Below are 19929 nucleotides of genomic sequence, written 5' to 3' on the forward strand. Positions count from 1 at the left end.
GTTGCCCCTCCATCCAACGCACCCTACATCCTTTCCTTGCTTCTCTCTCCCTCTCTTTGCTGCAGTAGACTCAAGACAGATGGAGAGGTGCATGACAAAACAGCCTAATTAAGAGAGTGGTGCACCTCTGAATTCCCACATGAGGAAGCCCTCTTCAGAACCGTGGCAGAACATGTTGGCAGAGAGGAGAGAAGAGAAGAAAACATTTTTCAATTTGCATCATCTGTCTTTGTCCCTCAAAGTGCAAGGCTTTTACTACTACCTGGAAGCTTGGCAAAGGAGAGTGTTACAAACAGGCCATTAAAATGTGCCGTTTCTATGGCACATCAACTGCAGTCAGCGCAGAATGACAACGTGAACATAAATGAGAAATAATGAGCTGCATGGCTGAATACATTTACGAGCTGAGGATGATTCAAACACGCATCAAATAATGGCAAAGTGTTGGAACTGCACACCAAGAAAGGCTGGAGTGTTTCATTGACATGGAGTCCCCAAATGAAGACATATGGCTTATTTTCAGCTCACTTGACACAGAAAAGCATTTGGTACTTGGGATAATGGATTAAACAGCTGCTCAGTTTGACTTCACTACTAGAGATATATGTGGTCCTTGCCACTGAAATCAGGAGCGTAGTGTTGAAACAACTGATCCATTAATAACTGACTTCTTTAAGATGCATGTAGCAGAGCACTTTAAAGGCACAGACCTGAAGACCAACACTATATTCATTATGATATCAGAGACTGAAATGCCTTTGTTACTGCCCGAGAACTTGATATTCAGTATTATCAAGTATGTAAATAATGGCACCAATACTCTACCATCATTCATGGTAGAGGATGGGTGCCATGGGTAGATGGACTTGCTTTTTTAATGCTCCAACAGTAGTAGACACCAAAAAAACAAACCAGTTTATATTATGACTGTCCCTTGCAGCATATAACATATTTAGGGCAGTAGAGTGGTAGAGTTACTTGCCAGGAGAGTAAAATGTATACAGGTAAATTGTCAGCAATCTGTTGGCATACTTTAATATTGTTTTCATATTTTGAGTTTATATTGTGTCAGTATTTAAACATGATGATTAAATGTAATGCAGACCTGAAATATAGCAGTTGTTGCCACTCAGCAGAGACCATGCCCTGATCTGATAGTAACATTAACTTAATGCAGCATTCACTTTTAGAAAAGCATTTGCCCAAGGCACCTCAGTAGAAAAAAAAGCAATCTTAGCAATAATACCCCATCCATAAGAGTTAATAGAATAGCATACAGATGGCAGATAATAAGAATAATCTTTTATTTTGTTATACTCCAGTATCACAGGGTTGCACTGTGTCGGCTGGCTCTTAAGTCCAGATAGATGAACAGTAAAAAACTGTATCAGCACACCGTATACCATGGTGAGTTAATTTCTAGAATTTGTAATAATTAAATCAGGCCAGAAATACTGCTTTTTCATTGGTTGGAAAAGTATTAACAGGTTATTCCCCCATGAATGCTTCTACCTTGCACCAAGTTTTATTTAAATAGTGCCATTATTTGTCTGTAATCCTGGTGAGGAACAGACTTATAACTTGTGATAAGTTGTAATAATAAGGCAAAAAAGCAATAGAGTTTGACCCTAGGCACCACTGTTGTCTGCCTTTCCACCAGGGCCACAAGTCTAAAACTGACGAGTGACAGAGAGAACTGAAAGCCTTTGTCAACTATTAAACTGCTAATAATCTGAGTATTCACCTGAGAGTTTTTGGCAGAGTCACTGACCTAGTTATCGATCAAGAACGAGCAGCATTGCAGCCCTATCCCCCATAGTTTATGAATCTTTGTTCTTTTCAAGAAATAGATTTTTTTTTAACCCTAGAACTAAATTTAGACCCTGGTTGCTCAAAAGGTTCTTAGTTACTGAGGAAATTTTCTGCTGTTGAAAAGCACTTATTAAGTAAGCATTTATGCAGGCGGAATTATCCTTTTGTTCATTGTCAGTCAGTATGTTTACAGTTATAATAAAGTCCAGCTATGGTTATTGTTTGATTAGGCAATTTTAACTGGACTACTATTTTTGTCACTGTAGATATTCATAGTAGATGAACCAATATTGATGGAAGTAGGTCTATATCTGTTAGGTGGCGATATGCCCCTTTTCAAAAATTACTGAGGTCTTTCAGGCTTTCTGTAAATCTCATACACACTAGACTTTACTTCAACTACAAATGAACTGAACACAATACCTCTAGCTTATGGTAATTACAGAAGGCAAGAGACAATATGATTCTTGCTTTGCAAAGCATATTCAACTGCTGGGTTGAAGCCCAGTGCTGAGACTGTAGAGCATATACAGAAATCCTACTCTAGTTCAGTCCAAAGTCTGACTTTGAGAAATTTGATGTAGTACAATTTCAGTCAGGCTAATGTTTGTATTTATTTTAGAAGTCTAGTTTAGTCAGACTAATGCAATAATTGTTTTTTCTTCCTAACTGCTTGTAAATTATCTGGATGTAAATGTAAGCTGGTTTTACTTTTACATAAGTCTTTTAAGAATTCTAAGTATGGATACTCATTACTAGTACTTCACAGGACATTAGCCAGCTAAGCCAAGGCCACTCAGTGAGGGTAAAGGGGAGTTGCAGTGTCAAGTTTGATGTCTAAAGCTCAACCCTTAGCCCTGGAGGAGCTGTTCTGTTGTAAGGCTGTTTCTTATCACTCAGTTGCCAAAGTGCTTCTCTCTGATGTCACTAAAATAAACTGTCATCACAAAAGCTTGACATGGATCTGTGTTTCTACCTATGGCGTCATTCGCAGGGTCAAAAACAAACCATCTGAAGGATTTTTTTTTTTTTTTTTTTTTTTAATGAAGGATTGGTTGTGACCATGTAGAATTGGGTAAAACTCAAAATTCTGGAGCTCATACATTGCAGCTTGTTTTTTCTTTGTATGAATAATACATGAATAAATGAATGATAATTAACAGAAGGCATCTATGGATGCTACATCAGACTTTTATTTGTGTGTTATGTATGGTAATATTCGCTGTGCTGAAATAATAATCCACTGTGCCTCCAATAAAAAATGGTCTTCAAGTGCAGCAAAATCAGCAGAGGAAGCCTGTAATATTATGAAGTAGCTCCAAAGTGGCTGCTGCTTAGTGGTTAGAAAGAAGCACTAAGCAGCTGTTTTATAAGGTACATGGAGATTTGACCATTTTTATAGTCTATTAAAATGTTCTACATAAATTCAGTACAGAAGAACACCTGTCGAACAAATGATTGCTTTAACGGTGGGGTGATAACTGAACACAATGAAACCAAATCTTGCAGGGATCTGGCGGTACAAGCCAAACAATTAGCATTGTTTGACACCTTTATGGAAACTAACAGCACAGTAGTGCAGCACATTTGAACTCAGCAGTACTTATTATCACTATTAAAGTTAATAATGGGAGTAATTTGTCTGGTTAAACTGACAGACTTTGCTTGAACTTGGTGAAAGCTGTCAGCCATCATCAGGGTTGATGTTCCTGCCTGAATCAAAGTGAAAGGGTTACACAAAGTTATGGGGACTGTTTCATTTTTGTCCTTGCGTGCAGCTTTAAAGGCCAGTGTGAGACACAAAGGGGGTAGAGTGTTTTTTCTTTTTTTTTTTTTTTTTTTTTGCTGAGGTAATGGCTGGGGGCCAGGGCAAGCTGCACCATGCTGATGTCTTTTCACATGCTATAATTACCTTCAACAGATGCTTTTCTGGGCAAGGTGTATGCATGAGATAGTATATAGTAAAAACCACTTTTCTTTTTCTTTAATAACACATGAAAAAGAAAGCAGACATTCTCAATAAAACATCTGTCAAAAACAATTAGGATAAAGGACCAGCCTGTTCTTTTGTAATAATGTTGTTGCAGATATGAGGTTTGCCATCAAGACATTTTGTTAGAAGAAGCTTATTTGTTTTGTTGTTTCCTTTTACTGAAAAAATCATCAAATAGCAAAACACATATGGGATTAGCTTTGTCTTTTAGAGGTTTATTTTGCTTTTGTACTTTCATATGTCGCTTTAAATATAGATGATGTGTTGCTTTAGAAACTCACTCTTACAGTCAATGTGACCGAAAAGTATTTGTCCAGGATAAGAGTTTCTATTTATTGGACCATATAATGTGAGCAGATAAATTGTACATAAGAGATTCAGTCGCAAAGTGTGAGGTGACATTTCCTCACGACTGTCACAGAGTTGGCTTGAAATCCCACAGTGTATGCCTGGCTTTAGGTTGCACTTTACTGAGGCAATCGTGCTTTAAGCAAGTTTGAAAGTGGCTCCTTTCGTGCATGTCATTCTACATTATCTCCCTGATTTCCTGCTCCGTCCCCCGTCCAATCAAAATAAAATCACCCATGACAAACAAACAAAACTCTTGCAAAAGGTTCATTTGAGTGTGCATGCTTTAACATTGTTTTTCTATATTCACAGATAATGCATATAAGGAAATATTTAGAGGCAGAAAAATGCAAGATGTAAGGCAGATTGTTGGCCTTTATCCCATGACACTTAACTCTAAAGTTATAAATAGATATGACAACAAATGTGCAAAACATACTGTACAGTGATTAACCAGTTAAAGAGAATAATGTGAGAGTCTCCGCCTACGTAAGAGTTGGTTGTTATATTAAAATTACACTTAAAGTAACAGAGAAAAAGTGAAACTGTCACTGTTTGATTTCTCCAGATAAAAATCAAAAGTGTTTCAAATGAAGTCACAAGAAAAGATTTTTTTTAAATTACAGCACTGCATGCAAAAAATGACTTACCAATTGTTAAAAGTAGCTGCCCGTGTTTTTTATTATCAACTTGAGGTTTCTACTGTGCTTTTATTTAGTGCTGAAGTGGGTAACTCTGGCACAACTTCACCAGCTTCAAAGGTGAATGGAGGATGAAGAGAGTCTTGAAGAGAACAGAAATCTGCAGCAACACTTGTGGTTTAGAGAACAACTTTATAAGACCGACGAGTTTCCGCATGTAGCCTTCATCAGGGTCATCAAGAACCACATTGTAAGCGACATTTAAATAGGGTAGCATGAAAACAGGAAAAACGTGAAAAAACTCAAAATGATGCTAAATTACATAAATGTTACCAATCAGAAACAGTCACATATGTATACCAGCCAATGGGGTAACGGCACCAATGGGTTGGTTAAGTGATCATGTGGTTTATGACCAACAGACACTGCTAGAGAGGCACAGGGAGTGTCTAATGAGGAACAGACACCAAATTTGTGTTGGATTTAATTAGTTATAGGTCATATCAGGTCATGATCATATCCACTGAAGCTTTGTTGGAAGTGTTATTTCCAGATGAGTGCAGTACATAGTTAAACCATAGATACCAACCAGTGATGGAATGTTACTACCAGACAAGCTCCTAGGTCAAATATATGATTTCTGTTATCTGTGTAACTGCAGGACAGATTCTAAGGCAAATTTCCCTACAGGGGCATGAGAGTATATGTATCATCTACACTCACAATATGTTAAACATATACAGTATTGCACAACAAGTGCAGAAGAGTGCAGCATCCTCAATGTGGTCCTATATTTCAGAAAAATATGTTGAAGCAAATGTTTTGAAGGCAGAGGCGTAAACATCCTACTCAAATACGAAAGGCTAAAGTGTACCAGATGTCTCAATATTCAAACCTGCAAATACTGTGAGACTTCTGCTATGGATAGATACTGTACATATGACCAGTTTCCATGGAGATGTGTCAACATATCCTGCAAGTCCTGAAAGAGGAGAGACAAACCTGAGCCTCCCACACCTGGGCTTTAGTTGTTATTTTCTATATTGTATAATCAGCAGTGCTATGTTTTGGTGTATTGCCTGAAACGGCTGAAGGGTTAGGATTAGTGTTTGATTAAAGGGGCCAGACTTAATGCGAAAAGGATTATACCATTTCTGGTTATCCCACATGGCTTAGTGGATGTGTAGCAAAGTCATGGTCTCAAAAGGTGATGTGCTGACCAAGGGTTATTGCCTGTATTAATTTTAGACCCAAGTAAATATTTTTTACCACTCTGTGAATGCCCTACAATACCTCTTCAAAATAACCTAAACAAAATCTATACATTTCAACGAGTATACTCAGAGATACTCTTAGACCCAGAGGAAATGTAGCAGCTTTAAGACCTTATCTTTTGTGTTAAATCAATGTAGTGTGGGTGGTTTAACAGGCTGCTGCACAGTGAGCAGTGATGGACTATAAGCTCCCTATTTGGCATTTTCTTCCGCTGAAGGGTGTACTGAAGAGACTGAGGCTGTGTCCAGGGTGTGTGGCATCACTACAACATCAGCTAGTGTCTGCTGCTGAGGAGAGAGCAACAGCAGTGGGAGGGAGTGGGCGGATATATCAAAAGGTGAAATGCAGCCTCTGCTGCAAAGCTACATCCAATTGAATATGATGTTGTCTCAGTTGCAAGGTCTAGCACTCTTTTCACTTATATAATGTTCACTGTTGTCCCTGCATTCATGAGCAAAAGAACACTACAGTTTTAGAACTGTCTTTCCCTCGAAAGAAGAACATGTTTTTGCAGGCTGATCTGATTTGTTTTCCAAATCAGAGAAGATGAAACACAACAGAAGGTTCCTACTGTTATTTACAAGTGATTAGACTCTCTCTCCAAACATCACCAGCCTATCTGCTTAGGTTGCTGCGGTAACATTGTAAATATCAGTAGCTAGGGCTGCTGATGACTCATCTTTTGATTGCGACTTAGAACTGCTGTCATGGGTTGTCTTGCTCATTGTGGACAAGCAAAGATAGCATGCAAAATAAATCTGACACACCGAATAGGCTGTTTCACATATCCATTGCATGGGATATGTTTCACATCCATTTGGCTAACCTCCCTTTATCTACAGTACAGATTTTGAAAAAAACTTGCAGTACGATTCATGATTGTTCTGTCACATTTATTACGGGCTAATCAGAACGACAAAACACATGACATAGTGGCAATGCTCAGTACCGAGGAGTAAACTACATAACCTTAGCTCGGCAGGTAGCCATTATCCTTGTTCACTATCAGTGGAACCAGTTGGTAAATAAAGCTCATGTTGAAGTCAGTCAAGAGGAGAACAAAAAAAAAGAAAACCTCTCCGTGCGGTTATTTGCTCTTCGTTCACTGAAGAAATGTGGTACAGTTATGAAAAATAATGGTGCTATAGCTGCATCCAAGCTAATCACCGGCAGCCATTGTTTACTAGCTTGTAGCCTTGTTCTCCTCAAATAATGCTGCTTGGTCTGGCCGTTCTCAGATTGGGCACAAGCGTAAGAGAGTGAAGCTTTGCAAGATGGCTCTGCCTGATGACAGACAGAGCATCTAGCCAATCCATTGGCTTTGCAAGGTTAAAACAAGATAGAGAAGAAAAATACTCTGTATAGCAGATTACAGGTTGGATAGTTTCTACACTCTGAATACCTGGCCAAAAGTGTAGCTGAACTGCCAATGTTTCATTGCTTGCAGTTCATCTGTAGTTAACCAAAGAGAAACAGCCAGTTGAAATGCTACCCACAGAACCTACCAATCAATAGGGTTTAAAATAGATAAATAAATAATGATAAAATTGAAAACCCTGCAACATATCTTTTGATCAACCTAATCAGCCTCCTGGTAATCCAAAGCAACTTGAAATAAGCAAAATAATATTTTTGTAGCATAATAAACTATTTCAACCTTATTATGTTGTCTTAGAGTCAACCAATGTGCACCTGCCTATAAACATGCGATTTCTGTGAGCAATAACTAGTTAAAGTTTGAGACAAGAAAAACTCTGAGCTGTCTTCCTCCTTTGCTCTCTGTTTTAACATGCATCATGTTAACATGTGTATTTTAATGGAGATGATAAAGGGACTAAATACTACGTATTTGCCTTCTGCTAGTGCAGAGCAGAGACAGTTGAACTTCAGTTCAAACAAAATCCTGCCCTTCCATTACATTTATGTAGTTATTGATGTATTTCTATTTTTTTTTTAAGTATAACTGCTGTGAAACTATGAAAAATTGAGATTTGCTCAGCAAACTGCTTTTTTTTGTCTAACAGCACCCCTGTCTATGCCTGGATTTTCCCACTGCCACATTTTCCACTCCTTCACTCTCCCAGCTGTGCCATCGGTTGCTCTCTCTCTCAGTGATTGTCTGACCTGTGAGGTTTTTTTTTCAGACAGGAGCTCATCAACCAACCAATCAACCAACTGTCTGGAGGGTGTCAGCCCTAGTTTCCAGAGAAGTCCTGCTAGTATATTCTGCTTTGTCTAAAGCAGACTTAAGCCTGGCATTCACTAAAAGATTTAAAATCTTAACAGATTAAAAAATGTGAGACCCGCAAGGTGACAGATTTAACCATTTTGTTCTCATAGTGTGTGGTGTGCAGCAAGATGACCAACACAGCACACCACACACAAAAAGATTTTGATCACTGACAACCAGACTCTCTACTCTTATAACTCTAAATCTTGCGTGGTCAAACATGACTATAGAATAATTTAAATGTGGATAGCTGTTAGCTACTTGCAACATCCATCGTAGTATCAATTTTGGTCCAGTTCCTCTCCTTGTCAGGTCAGTTGTGGCATGTCTTACTGTACATCTGATTTTATGCGTCACGTTTACTATTCTTATCATGGTGTTTCCCTCTTCAGTCAGCCTGCTTCTTGATTGGCTATAACGATCCTGTTTATGTGTACTTAGTCATCCTCCATGTCCCTGCCATACAATAGGATTTCTGGTTGTAGGTGTTGAACATGTTTAATATTTACAATCTCAAGTCAAAGTGACTCTGTGCAGACAAAATCTGGCAAGATAATCTCTAGATCCATCCAACAATCAGGCCTATTCTGACTTTGGTGGAGGGGCAATCAGGCCAAAAATAGGCATGATTATTGTGTGCTGTGTACCTGTCTTTATGTGTTTACATAGTCGTCACAAAACCAGGCTGTTCACAAATATCAGTTATTCCTGAAGTATCGACGGTGCCTTGTTATACCTTAAAATAATAACTAGAAAGCTGAATGGCAACTTGATTTATTAAGTCTGGTTCCTGTTAACTTGACAACAAAAGATGGGAAAGCTAACTGCTTAATTAGGCACTGTTTTGGTAGTTTTTTTCTAGCTCTTAGCAGGGCACTGTGGGTGTAAAGGGAAAATCTGTTAATTTATGTACAGCAGAAGGGAAGCCAAAAAAGCTTGTTAAGTTCACGTAACCTTATCAAGACCTGGAGTGTGTTCAACATGGAGTGTGTCCATGGAGTGTATTACTTTGTGTTCTGGTTTGTGCTGTAGTTTGTGGTAGCCAAACTATGTTAATACTTGACATTTTCACTTCTGAATTGTACTTCATTCTTTTATCCTCTCTTGGATGGTTGGTTAGTTACCCTTAAGCTTCATTCACATTTCCATTTTTCTGACAACAGTATTTGTGGTAACACTTGCAGTTCAGATACAAAAGAAACTCTGGCAGCTATGGGTATTAAAAAAAACACAACAACAAAAAACATATTCATCACTTAAGTGTGTTGCTTGATTCAGCGTCCCAGGGTGAGAGTGAGGTTGATAAAAGCTGTCAGTCCCTGTTTGTGATACTGAAGTTGGCTTCCTGCTTCTTTCGGCCCTCCAGTATAATTGTAAGCCTTTAAATAGTGTGAATATGAATTGTCTGGCAGCTATTTGCCTTTTTTTCAAAGTGGGTTAAGAACTGTGCCAAAACTTAGGGCTAGTCTGAAACCAAGTGGTCAGCAGCAAGGAACAATCTGTGTAAGAAAAGGCTATGGTTTAAATTAGAACATATGTTTCTGCTTCTTATGTATCTTTCCATATTATCTAAAGGGTATCACTGTTCAATAGCATGATTCATACTCCACAGTTTGGCTGCCTGTTGCTCTGTTCTTCCCTGCGGCATTAGCTAGCTGCGCATTGGTGTGGAGGAGGAAGGCCTCATTTATTCCAAGTTATGCAACCATCTTGGGAAATGCTGGCCAGGCGTTGACTGTAGCATAGCGGCAGAGATTTAACTTAGCAGCCAGCAGCTCACTGGTTTCCCAGAGAGCAGAGCATGCAGAGAGGCTTTCCCCTATCTCTCTTTCTCTCCCACTTCATCCATAATCCCTTCCCCCTCCCAATGTGTGAAATCAGAAAAAAGAAAAAGGTTTTACAGGCTGCATCAGGTGCTGAGAGAGCACGTTTAAGGTAGAGAGGAAACAGCCTGTTGATCATGCACAACAAAAGCTGTTGCATAAGCAACAATACAGGAAAGCTCTCATCAATGTTTCATGGACTCACAGTGTGAGGTCTTAAAGGGCCAGGAGGGAGTATTTGCATTCCTAGAACCTATTGTCCTACAGAAGAAAAACAAAAATCAATCACTACAACACAAAGCACTTCATTCAGTGTTTGCAGCAGCAGCAGCAGCAGCAGCATGGATTGTCCCCTTAGAAAGGTTTTTGTAAACATTTCATTTCTGCCTACAATGTATCAACTTACACAGCTTGATTTACATTCACACCATGGCTGCATGTAATCTTCTTGACTGTAAATGTAATCTTCCTGAAATGTTCCAACACCGTAGAACAGTAACAAGCTTTCCTGCTTTTCTCAAAAGCCTTTCTGAAGCTTATTTTGCTCCCCTCTGAAGTCCGTCAATCTCTCTCACTGCACGTATCTTTTTTTTCCATTCACTTCTGGTTTAGTGCTTCCCTTATACAGCAAACTAATCAGATTATATTGTCAGCAGAAATGCATGTGCTCACAGATGTGCAAATATTCATAATTAGCTTTTTAACTTAGTTTTATCTAGGCGTAACTGCTTTCTCACAGGCTTTTGTATAGCCTCTTTAAACAGCAAAGCAAAATATTTTATTTGCCCCTGGAAAGCCTGGGAAAAAGTTGTTGCTTGAAGCCATCTCAGTGTTGATAATGACAGAGCAGCACATTGTCTGCTCTCGTCCCAATATATTCTTCTGCGAAGTGAACTGGCCCTCCTCCAGGTTTACTGATAGAATTAGTGCAGAAATGTGTCAAAGCTACGAGCTGAAACTGGGAATTCAAGCAAAAACTATAAATAAAATACTACGGTTGTGAAGCTTATATCTAGAAAGCTGATGTGCAGGCTATTTTTTTCTGGTGACCAAGCTCCTGCACTCTTCAGCAAGAAGTGAAACTGGTGAAATTGTAGATTCAGAAGTAAGAGCTGCGTGGTTACATGGAAGTCTGTTCAAATATGCACTTGAAACACTTCATGCATTGCCTCAGGCGGATGAGCTGGAGGCTAAAGGTGCCTCGTAGTTGCATCAGCTCATCGAAAGGGAGAGTGGGTGGTATTGTCCAAGATAGAGCATCCTTCCCTTTGCTATTGCCTGCAGGGTATCCAGACTCAGCCCTATGACACAGCTTGCTTCTTTTTACCTGATTGTTGAGCCTGCAGGCATCCCCTCTCTTGATGTCACCTCCTCCACACACAAAAACTGTGCACCGGCCACTATGTATTAGTAAGAAGTGCAGAGCCGTGCGTTGCAAATATTGGATGGCACAAGCCTCCAGGGACAGTCAGTCAGTGCGTGTTTGTGTTGTCACGCCAGACCAAGTTGATATATGAGACAAACGCCCATAACTCGGTTGCACCACATTCAAATTCTAACAATGGATTGGTGGCAGGAGTCATTGGCCTCATAGTTGGAGAAAAAGTCACAAACAACTGCATTTCTCTAGAATTCAGTAAGAGAGACAGTACAGTAAAGTTTAGAATGACTTTAGAGTGACACTTACTTTTTTAAACTTGAAGCTCAACATTTTACTCTACAAATATGAGATTATTCTCTGGGGATTTGCCAGATCAACTAAGTGTTCTTATTGATTCTCACCTTGGGGATGAACCAGCTCCTAGGGAATAAAGCTTTCCTATACATTTTTGGTATGTTGTGCAACAGTTATCTGGTACACTGGATCAATCAGAATATCTTGAAATGTTGATCTAAATGTACAAGGGGCAAATAGTGCAGCACAGAGATTGCAATTGTTAGCCTTCAGTTTTTAAGTTATTCTCCTTTATAAGTATTTTGAAAGTCCAAACCTAATCTTCTCGATTGCAAACATCGCAAGCCAATCCATGCAGTTTCAAGTACTTAATAAAACAAAATAAAACAATAAAGTTTAATCTAAAATAGTCCTGCAGTAGCTTGGTACGTTTATAAAAAGGGGCAAAGCCAAAATAATCGTAGATAAATTCAGACTTTGTCTGAATATTCTGATTTATTCATAAAGTGGAAGCATTTGAGAATCCTCTTGTTAGTTTTTTTCTTCCTTCTTTCTAGTTTTGTAAATGACTTTTGCATAATTGACTCTTCTTGAAATGAATTAGCAGAAAGCTAAAGAGCCCGATCTGGGTTGAAAGATTAGTCTCCAAACAGCTTATTATGGGGTAATCAAACCACCTCAAGAGAGAGTCTGCAATCAGAATGCTGTGTTGATTGAAGGCAGAAAATGCAGATCAGGCTGACAGTGACACAGAAACTACTCAAGGGGGGCAACAGATGTTTTGTGTCTTCTGAATGTTAACTTTGATATTGAAAAAATATTCATGTTCATGACTCATAGCAGATACGAGATGGCTTTAACTGCTAGAACATGACTGATATTGACCTTCTGTATCTGACCTCATGATATCTGCCCCACCCAGGCCTGGAAGGCACAAGAGACATGCTACTGGATGCCAGTGCTAAATAAATACTCTTGGCCACAAGTTCCCCAAGGTTATCTTTGCCATAAGGGTCAACTGTTATTGGTTTTGAGGGCTCATATCAATAACTATTATTAGTAATAACCAACAGTTAGAACTGATATGCCTTCATCATGTCAAACAAAATGTACTTAGTGTTGCAAAAGTAGATTGTTATTTTAAGAAAAAAGAAAAACAAAGAATTTAACATTTGCTCTGTCAACATGAGAAACAGCAAAGAGCAACACAGTAGCAACAGGAAACAGGAAGTGATGCCACACAGTTTCTGTGTCAGAGCCACCAAGGCCTTGTCTGACATCAGGCCAGTCAGACTGTGTTGTGGGCGAAACATTAGGTGAGACTGTAGAGAGGGAAAACAAAACCAGAGTGGAAAACACACCTTGCAGTGGAGCCGAAATAGCACTTTTGAATTAACTGATTTTGGCCAATTATCTGTAAATAAAATGCTGATTCAGATAATAAATGCCAAAAGTCAGCGTCAATAATCGGCTTAATAGGTATAACCCTGCTTTGTAATGCAGAATCTGTACATGGAAAGCAAAGAAAGCTTGAAATGTCAGTATTTCATTGAGGTTGGACAACTTTGTTTAGCTGAAACTGCCTGTTGGACCAGCCATGCTAATATTTGATTGGAGTGGTTGTTGAGAGATTGGTGAGGATTACACTTCTGATCCATCTACTGGCTTTAAGAATGACAAGTGGAGATAGATGAGCAGGCATTGCTGCTGAGGTCCATGACATCAAATGAAACTGCATCAATTACTGTGAAAAGTGGCTTGGAAACCAATTTCTCAATCCAGGAACATCTTGTATTACCAAATGATTTAGTTTAGAGGTAGAAATGAAATCATATAATTATCTTGAGAGGAAAAAGTATTGGTCTTGGCTAGATATTGAAATATTAATACAATCCTCTAACTCACGTCTTTAATTTCTTACTTTGTCTTTAATCTTCTAAACACAGCTTGATCCAACAACTTGAAATCAAGTGCCTTACCATTAAAAATAAAATACAAGTCCTAGTTATTGTTCTGGTTTACTACCACACACGTTTTCATTGGTTCTACCTCCCTGCCTAGGTGAAACTGCATTTGATCACTATATTGAGGACCATTGACTTACAGTATGATGTACATTTTCAGACCATTAAATTGCACTTTGTTTAAAAGTACATTTTTGACCTACAGTATGATGCAAACTAGGGATGCATATGGGATTTTTGCTGATATCCGATATGCTGATATTTAGATTCATTTTAGCCAATACCAATATTTAAATATGTTTTACATAACTAAAAATTCAGTCCCTTGAACACAATTTAAGGTTTGAAGATGAAAAAAGAAACAAACTTTTTTTCTTAAAACACACTTTAAAGTTTAAAGACTGAGAATGATAAAGAAAAAGATCTCAACTTACAGTACATAGGTCTGTTGGTCCAGCCTAAAACTCCACTCTTTTTTTTAGTATATATGGCCAAACTTTACAGTCGATATATGCTGATATTCACGGCTAAAATATTGGAAGAAATTTTGATCTGCTGATACCGATATTTGCATTTTTTGGCTAGTATCTACCAATACTGATATCAGGCTGATAATGTCATGCATCCCTAATTCAAACAACAGACAGTGTAGACACCATCTGTGTGTGTATGCATTACTTTTGTTACCTTTAATTTGGCAAATATTGTGGCTCAGGCAACTGGTTGATGCTATGCGCTTTGTCACATTGAATTAGAGGGATGGTTAGATGAGTCTTATGAAAACAGTGAGCCATTATGCAAGAAAAAAAAAAAAAAAGGAAATGAGTACAGAAGGATATTAACCCTTTACCTGCTGCCAGAGCGCCAGCACTGTGTTTAATATGTCCGTAGTATTATTACCTAACCTGACACGCTAGATGGATTTGTTTCACACATCCATCTGGAAAAGCTTCAATAGGAAATGTTTGAGAAAAGGCAGAGGCTTTGAAAAAAACTCGGAGTATGACTGGGTGAACATTCTGTCTGTCACATCTCTATGGGCCAATCACAGCAACAAAACACATGACGTAGCCGCTATCAAGCTGCGCATGCGCAGCTACGCGTCAAGTTCTGATAAAACTGGTGCTTTAGCAGCATCCACACAAATCTCTTCCTCCATAACTGCACCAGCTCTTGCTGCTGCTTGTTAACGTCACAACTCTGCTGCGCCTGAAAGTACTGCCCCTCGTTGCTGATTGGTCCTGTCACTTTCTAACTGGGCCCAAACGGTTCAGATGGGAGCTTTGCAAGATGGATTTGCCAGTGAAAAACAAGGAAACGGGCGTATCCATCTGCTTTGCAAGGTTAATTATTACCATAACTCCATCAAAGTTTGTCTGATCAGAAAAATTCCAACTGTGTTGGAAAGCTGAGAATTGTGGGCATGCGCACATATATGGCTCATTACGGTACTCGCAACCATATGACGTGGGCATTCATAGCAAAACACCAGTTTTGTATTGTTCTTCTTTTAAACTGCTGACAAATCTATATTATGTGCAATAATCATTAACCAGATGTTGAAAAGTCAAGTTGAAGTACTCCTGGGAAGAAAAGGAACCAAAACTTTCAAACTTCTAGCCATAATAACAAAATATGTCCAAATCACCATTTTAAACTCAGTAGGTAAAGGGTTAACAGAGCTGCAAGTATGATGTTGTCACTCTAATGCACATCTACTGCATATGCCTCATTCACACTCGGTTTAACACTGACTAAAATGTACAACATATGCTTAAATAGAGAAAATTTTAAAGTGAAATACACTGTGTTTTATGCCTGAAAACACATTTTAACAAATTATAGTGAGGCTTGATGTCTTCTTTTACAGTTCTCAAAAAATGAAGCAAGGCCAGGACACAGTTCAAATGAAAACAATAATTACAATCACTCAGTGATGTTTCAAAGAAAGCGGCTGATATAAACCTGCAGTACATTAATCCCACAGATGGTGGATTTAAAGGTTAGTGATTCTTCAGTGCTTTGCTGACTATCATTTATTTCATCATTTGGAAGGAAATATTTCAATTTTAATTTATGAAAAAAAACAAAAAAATAAAAAAGACATTATTTTAAGTTCAGATAAACCACTGTTGGTTGTCTTTTTTCTCCAAGCTGATGCATAAATTCACCATAATTTTAATGACATAGACACAATGCAACAATGCACTAAAGATAGCAGAAGTCTGTAAGGTAAATCAAGCTAAAGTGTTGTTATAACATTACATACTGTATGTGTCTTCTTTTCTGAAACGAGGATCCACCCCAAACAACCTTGAAAAATCCCATTACAGTTCCCGGGTTTTCAGCAGTGGTTACCATGACAACAGTGCATTTTATTTCTGGCTCCTTTGAAATGGTGTGCGAGATCAGAGATCCCAAATGTTATGTAAGACGTTGTGCACCGTTCCAGACTGGGGTTTCCTGCTGCAGAGAACTTAAAGTAATTAATTACAAGGGAATGGCAGACACCCAGGGCGCTTCAAACATTGTCTCCCTTCTTACCTTACAGCTTTTATCACTCACTGGCAAGATGACGGCTGTAATTGGGATGCAGGAAGCTTACAAGATGACAGATGCTCTTAATAACAGTCCTTGTATTGAGATATTTGTTGAACAGTCTGTTGTGAATGTCAAGATATGTGGATCAGTTATAGAGGAGGAAAAAGAAAGCAATAAGGCTGAAAGATATTGGGGAAAATAGTTACATTGAGTTATCTTTTGTTTTCTGTGATTTATAGTGTGATATTAAAAAAACAGAGGAAGTTATTTTACTAGATGTAGTAAGTTTCCATTGGCTTAAATGTAGGCAATGTACATTTGAACCTAACTTACTTAATGGCAGTCTTACTTTTGAACCTCATTAATTAATTATTTAGGATGTGATTCTATCTAAATGTTCAGCCCATACAGTATGAGAAAAATGTTAACTGCAGTGCAGTTTGTTAATATTGTTATAACAATGGGAAGTGCAGTAAGTAAATTCATATTAATAAATCCATAATAGCTTTAGTTGCAGCCGTTCCCCCCACTAAATCTGCACTTCTCTGAGGGGGGCAAAAAGTAGACTGAGTGAGTGAGGAGGCATTGCTTGTTTGCATGAAATAAACGTTTCTGTTTATTGCAATATATTCAGACTTATGCAATGTATTTATTATAAAAACCCGTATTGCAATAAATGAAATTGAAATTAATTGTGCAGCTCTTATACTAGCTGAACAATTAACAATGACAAATTTCAACAGTATACTTAGTAATAATGGATCTATTTCAACAAAACTGCAAATCAAATAAAGGTTAAACTATGTAGTTAATCACTTGTTGAAATATGAGAATTTATGAATACACATCATTAAAGTTACCAAAGTACTGTCAAATATTTCATCCACTCATATAATTCAAAGTTATTTCCTTTCTTCATAGGGTTTTATGCCTTTCATTGGCTGTACTGATAGCTGCGTTTATAAAAGAATGCATTTCTGATCAAGAGCGTGTGATGGCAAGCAACTGTCAAAACAGTAATTTTCGTTCTTTTTTTCTTTCTGAGGTCAGGCTCTTATTTTGAACATAAAATTTACATTCACAAGTGTTCTCAATACCCAGCTGTCTGCTTCATTGTTTGTGTTTTGAGAAGAAAGACTGCAGACTGCATAAAAGTCTGACTGCTGTAGTTTGACACGTGGTTCTCAACTGGTGGGGTGGGGCCCAGAAATAGGCTTTAGAGCTGTGTTCAGTGGATAAAGAGAGTGTGCATGGGGAAAAAAAAATGTGCAAATAAGTCTTTTGTGCTGAAGCCCTAAGTGGACATGCAACAATATATTTGATTTTACTCTATTTTTCTGTGATAAATTAAGATTACTGTTAGTTCATGGAGGACATAGGCTATTTCTGGTTGATAACGGTTCCCTTACTCTAATTTCTGAAGCACTAAAAAAAACAAAAACAAAAAAACAAAAAAAACAAAAAGCAAAATAGCAAACTTGGTGCTCAAACCTGTATTGTGTCACCCCAAATTCCAGCTGAAGAGACTCTTCTGCTCGAACATCCATGTTCATGTCTGCCAATTTTCAAAATACTTGAATAGATATTTTTAATAATGGTTTTAGATAATAATATAAACATTATAACTGCAGTGCTGACATTTTGGTTGTGCAAAACAGAACGTCTTGTTGAAGATCTTATTTATCTGTATGTTCTAAGTCTCTGAACATTACCACTTAAGTGTTACCAGCTGCACAGCAGATCCAATAGGCTCACATTATCTCTCAGATACTAATTACAAAACTCCTCTGTTGCATGCAGACACTGTGCCCTCATCCTCCGAGCTTTGTGACTATAAGTGCAGGTCTGTTGTTCATTTACAGATTATTGTCCCCCCAATATTACTCAGAGGAATAGCATAATTAAACTCTAATTCAGTAGAACTTTATACTCTCCATGTTAAGAGGTGATGCAATAAGAAATGATGCTATTATATAATCACACAGACCGATAAAAAATGTAAGGGATTTGTATGCATTTTTAACCTGCAGTCTTTCAAATTTTTATTTTTGAAAATGATCAACTAAGAGCTTACCATGCACATATAATTGCTGCATTGTAAAAAAAATGCTCAGGAAATATAACAGGAACCCAAGCAGCATTCAGTGCCAAGCGCCTCTCTGAGATTGGCAGAGTAAGGACTTTTGAGGTTATGCTGAACCTTGTAACCCTTAAAATCATAGCTACTAAATTGTCTCTCCTCAAGGTTTCTTTGAAGTGGTGCAAATTTTTGACTCTTTGTGATCACCGCCCAGTGATGTGCGCAGCTCATCTCAAAGTAATTAGGCGTACGGCTAGTAACAAGTGATTTACCACTGCAGGGCCTGAGAAATAATACTTTAATCTCAGATTCCAGAGCTGTTAGCTCAGTTTGGGAGATACAACTCCAAACTTTAAAGACTGCTTAGGAATGGTTTTATGAACCTCATCTTCCTGTGAAGCCACATCTTTGATGCTTGAAGCAAACTACTTTTGCTTTTAAAAGAGGCAGTAACATAAACAGTTCACAGAATTTGCATGTTCAGAGGCTTAAAGTTGATTAATAAACTGCAGATACAAGTTGTGTGGTGTCTTGAAAGATTTAGTGTTGAGATAAAACTTTAAATTCTCATTGTGTGTTACATTTGAATATTTTTTGTTAATTCAAACCCATTTGTCTATGGCATTGATGATCTAAAGTTTATCATTGATCATTGTGTTTATCAGTGTCTCAATTTATAAATATCTGCATTTTACACACAATGTCTCTTTAGTTTTTCCTGTAGTACTCCCTTTATCACTTAATTTAGAACAGAAATTCCATTTTACTCTTACAAAAACAATGAAACCATGCGAGTGTGAAAATATTCCAAAATACGATTCAGGCCATTGTTGCTAAGAAGAGAGAAAGTGGTAATCTATTACAAATTAAACCTTGAAAGTAAAATTCTGGTCCATTGAGCCTTAAAATCTCTCAGCTGCTTTATGGGCAGAAAAGAACCACTTCTTTTCTGATTAGATGAGATTTGAAATGTAGTGTGTCATTAAGTATAAGTACAAAGCCCTTGCCTTTAGAAGAAGAGAGGATTTCTACCCAACAGAGAAGAGAATATATCGCTCCGTGTCTTCACTCTATATTAAGAGCACACTGATGATTATATTTGTCTTTTTATGCTGTAGTTTAACACAGATTTCTGATTTAATAAGTGAACTTGACAACCTAACTTAACCTTGGTGGTCTTTATGTAGGAAATATCATTACAGTGTTATATTGTGTCTTAATTAATATGGTTTCTCCACTGTAAGAGTGTTAATAATTACAGGCCCCTCTGTGTAAACTGTGCTGAAACAACATAGTGAGAAGATGAAGTATTTACATACACTTACATGTGCATGCACATGAAATGTCATTCTCCTTTAGATAAAGAGATTTTCCAGTGAGTATTTCAGATGAATGGTAGGAGTATCCCATGGGACATATTAATCTGTCATGTTCTTGCTTGTAATAGTAAGGAGAGCCACAGTAGCAATTTCAGCTTACGGGGATTTAGACAGGACATTGAATTACTCTCCAAGATTGTTCAAAGCAATTCTCTCTCCTACTGAGCT

At 37.9% G+C, this 19929-nt stretch overlaps 1 protein-coding gene across 1 annotated transcript in view; it reads left to right on the forward strand.

Moving 5' to 3' along the window:
- LOC121521519 (disks large-associated protein 2-like) overlaps nt 1-19929 on the forward strand; it is a 149751-nt gene that overhangs the window by 72569 nt on the left and 57253 nt on the right. The gene's annotated exons all lie outside the window — the stretch shown is intronic.

This window comes from Cheilinus undulatus, linkage group 14, assembly GCF_018320785.1.
Source record: "Cheilinus undulatus linkage group 14, ASM1832078v1, whole genome shotgun sequence".
Classification (NCBI taxonomy): domain Eukaryota; kingdom Metazoa; phylum Chordata; class Actinopteri; order Labriformes; family Labridae; genus Cheilinus; species Cheilinus undulatus.